General features: G+C 29.5%; 1 pseudogene; it reads right to left on the bottom strand.

Moving 5' to 3' along the window:
* Positions 1–3,285: 3,285 nt before the first annotated feature.
* LOC125850240 (isoleucine N-monooxygenase 1-like) lies at positions 3,286–7,831 on the bottom strand (annotated as a pseudogene).
* Positions 7,832–12,598: the final 4,767 nt, after the last annotated feature.

Here is a 12,598-nt window from a genome sequence, read left to right as displayed (position 1 = left end):
TGGCGTCCCTGGCGCTCTGAGAGGCTCGGGGCGCCAGCCCTCAACATTTAGAGACTGGCCTGGGGCGCTGGCTGGCGCGGCGCCTCAAGGGTGAAGATTCATAGACTCTTTTGGGGCGTGCTTGCTGGCGCGATGCCCCACCCCTATCCCCAGGTGTTTGACGACTTTTCTTCCCCGTTTTTCATCTCTAAATCCTCTAAACTTCAATGGTTCCTTCCCCAAACACTTAGAATCATTTATACCCTCAATATATGATAGATTCAAACCGAAATTATACCCGGAAACATGAATCAAATCGCAAGAAACTCCAACAACACAACCCACAAGAAATTCAAACGAAACTTTCAACAATATTCATCAAGAACTCAATTTCTAAACTTTCAAAGACTTAAATTCGCTGAATTGAATCATGGTTGGCGCGTGGGTGAACTAGCCCAACGCTATGTGATCTCACATACCTTGTAGGGATCACCCCTTCACGAAATCCACAAGTTAAACTCGACAATCTTGACGAATCTTGATTTCTCTTCTCCCTTCTCCTTTTTTCTCTTTTCTCCAAGCCCTAGCGTGAAACTTCAACTTTTCTAAACTGACTAAATTCTGATTTTACCCCAATTAACTCCTAACAACGAATTAGAATAATTAGCTAAGGAAAAGACTAAATTACCCTTCAAAAATCAGGATTAGACTTTCCTTATTCAAACTGCCCAACTTCCAAAGGGCATAACTCATTCATACGAACTCGGAATCATGCAAACTCAGTGGCGTTGGAAAGGTTCTTCCAAGAGATTTCCAACAATATCTGAAAATACACCTAACTCATCCTGAGCTAGGAGTTATGGCCGTTTGAAGTTGACCAAAATCTCAACTAACATACTTCACAATTTTCCTGACTTTCATATATTTTTCCAAAAATGATTCTTTCCCCAACTTTTAACTCTTTCCTAGTTATTTCAATTTGCAAGATGTTACAATAGTAATAAACATGTGCATTTGTGATGTGCCAGCAGCCATTACACCTGTGGTCCACAGAAAATGATGGTCGCATTAATATTTTAATTGACTTTAAAATCTTAAAATCTCTCCGTTAAAGATATCGATGTTACGATAAAAATGAGACCATGAATAAAAGGGGGAGAAGAAGATGGTGGATATTACAATTCAAAAATTTAATTTATATGGTGATAAGAAAACATAAGAAATTACTAAATCATGGAATTTATTGTCAATTGTTGATTATGTATAATTCATATATAATTTTTAAAGTTATTAACTTAAAGAATTTAAAAAAAAAAAAAAAAAAAAAAAAAACGAGGATACTGCAAGAAAGTACTTGAATTAAAATCAAAATCAAAATGAAAGAAAAGTAGAAGTTGGAGAAACCGTATTTTCCTTGTAAAGTTGATCCAAAATATTACTTAAGTAGTCGTTAAAATTTTTATTTTTTTCATTTTATTTTATTTTTACAGTAAATTAATGTTTTATCATACATGGAAACTCATGTATGTGTTTATGATGAATTAGTAGCCTCCCAAATCTTCCAGGATGATGAAAATCTATTGTGATAGTTTTAAAGTTCTAAATGTTACTTAAATAGAATTATAAAGTTTACTTTTATGTAAGGTAAAATTCTAATTAATTTAAAAGTGTTAAATATTATGATTTCTTATCTCATGTGATAAATATAAAATTCACATGCGGAATTCTAACATGAAAACTTATAACCAATTATAAGGGGGCATCATCAATGTCAAGAACGAGATATAGATTCTATCAATTAATTATTACTTTATTAATGTGATTTGTTATCATCTAATCTATCAGAAATGTATAACCTACGAAAGAGTTTTACCTTTTGACAGATCAATATAATAAATCAAGTTACATTGATCATAACAATTATACAAGATTTAGAGTAAAAGTACATTAGATGAACTAGAGAAGTTGTTTTGTAAAATATTTGGAATATAAACTAGCATCTCTACTTGGTCCATTCAATAAACACGAATAATATAATAGCACAAGAAGTTGGAAAAGAGTCACTACTCTCATGATAATCAAGATCAAATTATATTTAATTTTGTGCTATGATCATCAAGATGTTTGTCATGTTTCATCTTTCATGGTAAACATTGGTTTATAACCCGTAAGGACCGATAATTTTAATCTTCAGTTTATGAGATAAGGAACTCCATACACTAAATATCTACTATATAAGTAAACAGTGGCGGATCCAGGATTTAGAGTCCGTGGGTGCCAAATAGACTTATCGATTAAATTAATTTTATATTTGATTAAATTATTTGTCTTTTCGATATATATCATAAATCAATCAATAAAATGTAAATAATAAGATATTACACTTTTATTGAGTATTTAATCAAATAAAAGAAAAGTCATAAAGGAGTAATAATGTAATTAATTTAATTTAAGTCAATAACAATTATAAAAAAATAAAAATAAAAATTGTGCCAGTGATTGGAGCCATTTTTTTTTCTTAAAAACCGTTTGCATCAAATTTCTCAAAAAAATAGGTACAAATCGGATTCGAACTCGCAACATCAGCCTTCTAAAGTTGCCCTCCTACCATGGCACCACAAGACAATTTTGTTCTGTGGGTGGCACGCTTTATATTTATATAAATATTATATATATATACCTATGTATATATAGAGTTTCCGTNATAAAATGTAAATAATAAGATATTACACTTTTATTGAGTATTTAATCAAATAAAAGAAAAGTCATAAAGGAGTAATAATGTAATTAATTTAATTTAAGTCAATTACAATTATAAAAAAATAAAAATAAAAATTGTGCCAGTGCTTGGAGCCTTTTTTTTTTTTCTTAAAAAACGTTTGCATCAAATTTCTCAAAAAAATAGGTACAAATCGGATTCGAATTCGCAACATCAGCCTTCTAAAGTTGCCCTCCTACCATGGCATCACAAGACAATTTTGTTCTGTGGGTGACACGCTTTATATTTATATAAATATTTTATATATATACCTATGTATATATAGAGTTTCCGTCGAAATTCAGGGGTGGCGTGGCACCCCAAAACCTCTGCATAGATCCGCCACTGTAGGTAAAGGACACACATGTTAACAAATGATCTATTCAAATGATACTTTATTAAATTAAGTAAACAAAATAACAATCTTTACATTTATAGGATGAAAAAACAGTACTATAACTTAAACCACATGGATTATAATATATTCTAACACAAATAATTTCACACACTAAGACTTAAACAGATGAATACAAAAAAAATATTGTAGCTTAAAGATACATGATGACCTTAGCTAATCTTGGTTTTGCCTGAGCTAGAAGTGGTAAGGTAGAAAAATGATTAATCTTCGATGACTCAATTAAATCATTGCATGGTGAATTTGGTGGTAAACTCCAAGTAAATCCTTGAAGAAGCCTAGCAAGTAACATTGTAGTAATTGCTGAACCAAGTTTCACAGCTGGACAACCTCGTCTTTCAATACTAAATGATAACAAACGTAATTTTGAATCAGTGAGAACTACTTCACCACCATCTTCCATTTTGAGGTGGCGCTCCGGCTTGAACTTTAATGGATCCTCCCAAACTCTAGAATTCCGGCCAAGTCCAAGACGACTTAATAGCACTATACTCCCTTTAGGGATGAAGTACTTTTCACCTGTAACACCCAAGAAATTTTTTTGCGCTAAGACCCAAACCTTCCTTCGTAGTGAGTGAGATTTTTGCAAGGAATTAAAAATTTCTTAAGTGTTAAGGTCATTAGATGTAGCACCTTGAGTTCCAAAAAGAATTAAATTGGAATTTTGTAAGTTAAGCTAAGTATGAGTTTTGGGTCGACTTCAAATGACCATAATTCCTAGATCAGGATGAATTAGGTGTGCTACCAGATACCGTAGCGAAGATCTTTAAATTATCTTTCTAACGCTGCTGAGTTTGCTAAGTTTCGAGGTCAGATGAGTGAGATATGACCTTTTGAAGATAGGCTAACCAGTTAAGGAGTTAGCCGAAAATAGAGAGGGGTATTTTGGTCTTTTCCTTACCCAATCAGATTTAGTTCATTTTTAGTAATATTTTAAGGGTCTAATCCTATTAGGTTCAGTTTTATAATTCTAAAATACGCCTAGGGTTTTAGTTGAGAATTCAAGAAGAGAAAAGAGGAGAGAAGAGAAAGGATGAAAGCGTTCGTCGAGATTCTTGCATCTTGTTGCGGATTTTCGTCATGGGTTTAATCCCTAAGAGGTATGTAAGCTTCCATAGTGTTGGGTTCTTTCACCCACACACCAATCATGATTTATTCAGCGTAATTTTGTTCTTGAAATTTAAAGATTAGAGTTCTTGATAAGTGTTCTTGAAGTTTTGTTAAGTTTTGATGTAAGATTCTGCTTGGGTCAACTTTAAACAACCATATCTCTTAGAATATTAAGATTTACGTGAGCCATAACCTATCCAATTAAAGGTAATTGAATCTACTTTCCAACCCCACCAATTTCGCGTCAATCCAATTTCTGAGTAAAAAGTTATGACTATTTTAGTAACCTATACAGTGCTGTTACGAATTTGCCGATGGGAAAATATTNATATTGAAAATAATCGTTTTTGTCTTTTTACCTCCAAGAAAACCATCAACGAATTTCTTGACAAATAAAAAGCTCAAAACAATCAGATTTTCATCTTCACTCATGAAAATCATTTTTTTGGCCATAGAGATTTCAAGAAACTAACTCGAGAATCTCAAGAAAGGTTTTCTTGATTGTTTACCTTTAAGCTAGGGTTTCAAGGATTCTAATCAAGTTCTTCTTCAAGATTCTTCAAGAATCTTGTTCTTCTAGGTATGTAAGGCTATCATAGTGTTGGAATCGTTTGTCCTCACGCCCTACCTCTACTTTCAGATCAGTAAAAGAGTAATCTAAGATACTTTTCCTAGATTTGAGTATTCTTGAGATAAGTTGATTTTGGGTTCTTGAATTCACATTTATTTTAAAAGTTATATTCCTAATTATTGAATAGTTATATTGTTATTGAGATCCTTCATATCATGAATCATAACTCTTGAATTCATAATTCAAATTCAAGAGAGAGTTAAGAGTAGAGTTCAAGAAAGCCTTTGAGTTCAATTGTGAATCCTTTGAGATCAACTATCGATTTGAACTAAGTTTTGAGGAAGTAAGTCAGAGAATGAGAAGAGTCACATACATGAGTTTCATAATGTTATGTAGACCTACGAGTCAAGTCGTTCATGCCCATAATTTCCACATGAACTCCAGAAGTTGAGTATCTTTGAGAGGAATAGTATCTTCAAGTTCTAAGTTTTGAGTATTGAGTTTCTAATCCCCTTTGAGATTATATTTCTAAGCATGGGACTATTACATGTTACCCATAAAGTCTTTGAGTTGAATTGTTCATACCCATATTTCGGCATGAATCCTATAAGTCGAGCAGTCTTGAGAAGAGAAGTATCTTTGAGTCCTTGAGTTGAGTCGTTCATGCTCATAATTCCGCACGAACCCTTTGAGTTGAGCATTCTTGAAATTAGTAGTATCAATGAAGTTCTTGAGTTCCAAGTATTTGAGTTCTATCTATGGTTATTGAAAACCTTGCATTGAGTAGTTCATGTACATAATTTGGTATGAACCATATTTTAAGAAGTCTTTTACAAACGTTTTAACTTTGTTTTAAGACTTAAGTTTTGAGTTCAGTAAAGAGTAAAGTTTGAAGTCCTTTTCTTCAAAAGTATATGGGGACTAAGTATTCTCAAAGAGTTTATAAATGTTTTCACATTTAAATAAGAACGGAANAGCAGAAGTAAGATGTTTTTCCCCAAAACACTTTTAGAGCCTTGGTCAAGTACAAAGTATTGTACTAACTAATATTGACAAAAATGTTTTTTAAAACATAAATTGCTATCCTCCAAAAGTTCATTTTTTATGAAGTCCTTTGACGATAAATTCTTTTCAAAATAAGTAAATTTTGAAAGGTTGATCAGATAGTCTATCAATCATAAAATTAGCCAAAGGTAATAAAACAACACAAGTTTGTTTTATCACATGATTTACAAGTAATTGAATGTATACTTACTAGCACTTGTGCCTTAATCTTTTTAACATTCATCAATGGATTTCCATTTTAATCTTTGAGCATAATAAGAACATCAAGGATGTCCTCTTCCAAAGATTTGTTGTCATCTTTCCATATTTGAATCCTATGATCAACTTCAATATCAATATGTTTTGTTGCTTTAGCATAGGCTTTCTTGATAATTGCCTTGTGACCATCCAAATCAAAAACACTTAACAATGGTAAGTAATCTGATATACTAAAAGAATAAACATATTCAAGAATTGTAAAAACTGCATCAATTTGCTTCTCATCTTGTTCTATAATTCCAAATAATGATCTCTTGCTGAAAATCATATTCGTAATTACATTCCCACAATGATATCTTGTCACTTTCCTCAAATTAATAACAAGTTGGTTGTTGCATTTATTGTAAATAAATCTATGAAGGTGGTCAGCTTCTTCGTCCCTTTTACAACGAAGCCATTGTAATGATGTTGGTGACAACAGATGAGAAGTACGATTTTTTTTCATTTTCATCCATTGATCACCACTGGGGACAAAAACTGGGGTCAAGTAGCCATTACTAACTATGCTCGCGGACATGCAAACAAGTCTGGATGAGAAAATAGAGTCCTGAATCTTCAAAATCCTCTTTACATACAAAAGTTTCTCTAAATTTCAAAAAATGTTTGTAAATTCAAAACCCATTTCAACAAATCCAATTATGCAGAACCCCCAATATCAAAGTGTTATAAGTAACAATGTCACTTTCGTTCTCTCTAAGTAATTCAAACACTTTTTTCAGTCTCCTAACGTTACAAAGCGAATGCACGATTATATTTTTTAAAATTACAAAAATAAAAACTGAACTGACAGAGATGGAAAATAAAAATTTACTAACATTTTTTAAAAAAATTTGAAGAAATTTTTGTATGTAAGAAAGGATTTTGGCTGTGAATAGAAGAATAAATCAATTAGAAATTGGAGAAAAAATGGTGGAAAAAAGAAATGGTAGAAGAAAGAGGGAGGAAGAAAGGGTCCAACAAGGGTGGGACCCACTGTTAAGTTTAACAAAATAATTCAGCCCCTATTTTTGGATAAAATTCAAAATTATTTTATTTATTTTTTATTTGAAAGTATCAAATAAATTTTTGAATTATTTATTCTACCGTTTATATAATAGAAATAAAATAACTTATTTTATATACACAGTGATTAATTTATTCTTAAATAATTAATTCTAAAATAATTGATTTAGAGATAATTTATTCCCAATTAAACTATCTCTTAAGACTATACTATTTTTTGTTTTCTTAAAGTACTATGATATCCCATCTACTCAATTGCGCTATTTTTCTGTTCCTTTGGTTTAATTCATAATATATATTTTTTTAGAAATTATAAATATATAAGAAATCATTTTATTTGCATCAAATATAATCAAGTTTTCATTTTTATAAAAAAATGACCCAAAATCAACTATACAAGCAACACAACTTATTTTTAAAAAAATGGTATATATATACTAGTTTTGACGCACGTGCATTGCATGTGAATATCAAATCATGTACTACACTATTTTTAAAATTAATGTAAATATAAAAAATAGAAAATTTGAGTAAACAATTATAAAATGAATGATAAAGTATAAGTTCCTATAAATAGTGGATGCAAACTTTCTTATGATTACTATTGAAAGTTGGTCACTCTCAAAATCTCTTAGTTACACCTCTTCAATATACCTTCTCCTTCCTCCCCCATAGTTAGTTATTTATTTATTATTGTATTGTTGGAGTTCTTACTTTTAATATAATATAATATAATATAATATAAATAAATATTGATATAGAATATAGAACATATACTAAATTGGATGGTTTTAGTTGGAGTATTATATAATTTAACATTGATGTTAGCAAGTGTTTAAATTTCACTGAACATTGAGATTGTCAACGTTTGTAAATCAAACTTGAGTTTTAAGAAGAGAAGAATAGAAAACATAAAAAAATCATAGTTTAAAAATGTGAGGAAACTCCTCCATTTATACTTAACAAAGGCTGGTATGAGCATATTGTTTCTTTTCATAAAAGTCATCACCCTTTGGAAATGACACAATTCAATAGAAAAGTCCTAACTCTTTGGAAAAGTCATAATCATTCAATGTGAAATGATGTCTTCTTTTAATATAATATATTATAATATACATAAATATAATATAAAATATAGAAAATATAGTAAATTGGGTGTTTTATGAAGAAGAAGAACAATGAAAAACTTTATAAAATTGTAGTTTGAAAATTTGAGGAAATTCCTCTTTTTATAGCCAACAAATGGTAGTGCATGAAGGAATGCTTATTGTCCCTTTTTTTTAAAAAAAAGTCACAACTCTGAAAAGGTCACAACTCCTAGAAAAAGTAATAACTCTTTTGAAAAGTCACAACTCTTCAGAAAATTCACAACTCTTCGGAAAAGTTGCAACTCTGTAAAAAGTCACAACCTTCAAAAAGGTCACAATTCATCGGAAAAGTTATAAGCCTTTGAAAATGTCACAACCCTTCAATGTGAAAAGCTGCTTGTTTTTAATATAATATAAATAGATAAATTTAATACAATATAAATTATAGAAGATATACTAAATTTGGTGTTTTAAGTTGGGGGTTTTATTATAAATTAATATTTAAGCTAGGAATTTTATTATTTTAAGGTAGAATAGATATAAAAAAGAAGAAGATAGATATAGATTTGTCTTATTTTAATTTGATATGAAATTTTAAAAAACAAAGAAGACTTTTAATTGAAGGATATATAGAATATATAAAAACGTCTTTTAACTTTGTGGTCTTAAAGATGTGCCCCCCACCCCGAGGAAAAAAGAACATTCTATATTATATTGAATAAAAATAAAAGTACAACAAATAAATTAGAAACGGATGAGTACCTATTGAATCTAGTTTGGACTCTTCAGACAAGTTTTTGATCAAATCATTTTTCTTGAATAGTTTGAGATTTTGCACAACTTGAACACCAAGTTGTAGTTTGTGCAACAAAAAATCATTTAACTTCTTGTCAAGTTGAAGTTGTTGCAAAAGTATATTTATGACTATGAAAATGAGAACATATTAATTATCTAGATAGTCTTCTAGTTTGAGGTTGAGTATTTCTATTTTCCTTGTGGCATCAACTTTTATTGATCTATCTAGTTTACCCACAAATATAATTGTAATTGCATAATTGAACAACTCTCACAATTTTTCTTGTTTAAGAAGACCAATAGAAAAGTAAAAAAAATGTAGTTTAAAAGTGTGAGAACACCTCTCTATTTATAAACAACAAAGGATAGTATTAAAAGGTATTTATCGTGCTTTATCAGATAAATCACAACCCTTCAGAAAAAATCATAACTCATCGAAAAAGTTACAAACCTTCGAAAATGTTACTACCCATTAATGCGAAAAGGTGTCAGCTTTTAAGTTGGGGGTATTATAATAATTTAACATTCAAGTTAGGAAGTTCAGGCTTTTAAGGTAGTACTAGTTTTCGAACACGTGCATTGCACGTGTATTCCAGGCTAAATAATAGTTTATGTGTGATGAGTTATGTGAACTTTGATAGGAATAGGTTACCTTTTGTCTTAATTAAACTTCAGAGTCCTTTCATATTCGAATTTAATAGAAATAATTAGTTAAAATATGTATATATAATATCAAAAGTAACATGACAAGCTATTAAGATCAATGTGCTTCATGCGATGCAACATCAAATTAGACAAGGAACTTCAAAGTTTGATTTAAACCTCTAAAATACAAGTTCATCTACAATATATCATCTCATATATAACAAAAAATATCTATAGTAATTCATGCAATTACACATTCAAGTGTAACCCAAATTAAAGCTTAATAGCATAAAGACACAACAACTTTACTAATCAATATCACCTGGGGGTAAACTACCACAAAATGCATTCTTGACAAAATATCGAAACTATTGCTTCATTGTATTGTTGTCTCAAATCTGCAGTTGACTAGATAGACTTTAATCTTTATATTAGTATGTATATATCAGACAAATTAAAGAATCTAATTTTCAATTATATGAAATAATTCGAATAACAATATACTTACCCAAACTACTGTGTGAATCAATTGAAACTGCATCTTATGCTTTATCCAAAAAGATTATGCGTATTATATAAAACTTAATAAATTACATGAAAATCTTTTTAACCGATAAGAATTAAAAGAAGCAATAAATGTAAAATAATGGGATAAGCTCATATAACTGTACACTAATGGCTCAATAGATTCATGAACTTCACGTTAGTGTTTTTCCAATTTATTGATTTATTTATTACAAGGTAAATGTATTATTTGGTAGATATTATAAAAAGGTAGTGTTTAGATATGGATAAAAATGTCTCATTATTTTTTGAGATGTAATTAAACATTATTGTTAGAAGTTAAATTATTAATATAATTGTGATATACTATGGGGGCAAAATCGTAATCCAACTTTGAAGGTATCCCATATCAGTGAATATTTAATTTTTAAAACTTACATGAGTATTATTAAACACTATGATTTTGCGTTCCAAAAATCCATTGTTGAAGTTGTTCAATTGTCTTCTTAATTTTCTTTTTGGGGTGTCATACAATTTTTTATTATCACTATCTTTTAGTGAAAAATAACCTCATAATTTGGAGCATACATCCCAAAAGAAGGAATTTGATTGAAGAATAAAAATATGAGTCTAGAGCCAAAAGGGCAAAAAAAATTGTCAAAAATTCCAAAATGGCACATCAATTTTTTTTGAAACCAAAAGAGCAAAATCGCTCCTGACGAAGTGATTTCCCTCTGACACAATGACTGGCAGCGATTTTGTCCAAAAACTTTTTTTCTTTTTTTTTTTTTTAAATTCATCGCTGCAGGGACATCATTTTTCATGCCTAGTGCTATTATTTTCATGCCTATTATTAATTATTAATAATATAAAATACCTATTGTTAATTATTATTAATATAAAATGCCTATTCATGTCTATTGTTAATTATTAATAATATAAAAATGTCTATTAGTAACCTTCTGAAGAAAAAAAGATTATTTTTTTTGAGAAGATCGCTGCTAAGGCAGCGATTTTTATTAAGAAGTTGCGTACGTCATGAGCCGCTAACCGTAAACCGTAGTACTATGCCAGCCCACAGTTTTTATAGATTTTTTCAGTTAAAAGCTCTCAAATATACTTTTGTTTTGTGTGTGTGTGGGGTTAGGGGGTATGACACGACAATTTAACATAGGCCACTTATTTCCACTGACATTGCTTAGGCCATCTGAATGTGACCTATAAATTATTTTAAAAAATAAAAATCGCTCTAAGCCACAATTTTGATTAACAATAGGCATGAATAGATATTTTTATATTATTAATAATTAATAATAGACATTTTTATATTATTAATAATTAACAATAGACATAAATAAGCATTTTTATATTATTAATAATTAACAATAAGCATGAAAATAATAGCACTAGACATGAAAAACGCTGCCCCTGCAGTGATGTGTAAAGAAAAAATAAATTTTGACTTAACATCGCTGCCACAGCAGCGATTTTTAATAAATAAATAAAAAAAATTTTTTGGACAAAATCACTGCTAGATTTTTAATTAAAAAAAAAAGAAATGATACGATGTAAAAATATATATAGCTTGAATATACTTTTTCCCTTTAAGGCTTGTAGCTCTAAACATGCAATTATTGTGTTTCTAAAGAATAACATAAAATATGATACATTAAAGATAATTCATAGATTGAAGAGAATTTCCTTTCGAAGTTATAGAATAATATCAGAATAAAATGATATAATGTAAAAATATATATAGTGTGCATCTTTTGTTCACCTAGTGACCACAAAGTTTGTAACCATCATAAAGAATAAATAACATTAGAGTTTTTTGACTTTTTGACTCTAAAAATGATCATTATGACGGGTATAGTAGTATTCCATGCAATATAATTGGGGACTTGGGTGAAAAGGATTTTAAAAAAAGATAAAAAAAACCTAAAAAGGAAACAAAATTGACCAAATAAAAAAAAATATAGATATAATAGAATCTACAAACAAAACATAATATATGTGTGCATATGTAGATTTTCTTTCATTCAACATCTCTTCAACCTTGAAAAATGGCAATAGTTAATGACTACAAGACAGATATCAAATGATATAAGAAGCAAAAGAGAAGTAATGTCGAAATTAAACAATCAAGAAATACAATATTGATATGTGACTAATTTTAAAAAAATCTCTTACCGTCAAGTTGTTGAGGTATATATATATATATATATAGCAACAATTAGAGTCATGGGGTTCTTCATTATTCCTCACACCTTGATAATGAAGTTGATGAAAAATGGTACTTCAGAGCTTGTAATCTACGTTTGGACATGAAAACCATTATTTTTATGCATCACTTGTGTAACAGAAAATTAAAAGTCCAGTAAACTATTACTCAATAATCAATCAATACA

The sequence above is a fragment of the Solanum stenotomum genome, unplaced genomic scaffold (genome assembly GCF_019186545.1).
Source record: "Solanum stenotomum isolate F172 unplaced genomic scaffold, ASM1918654v1 scaffold15738, whole genome shotgun sequence".
Lineage (NCBI taxonomy): Eukaryota > Viridiplantae > Streptophyta > Magnoliopsida > Solanales > Solanaceae > Solanum > Solanum stenotomum.
Note: the sequence above shows the minus strand (reverse complement) of the source record. Positions and strands in the feature narration are given on the sequence as shown.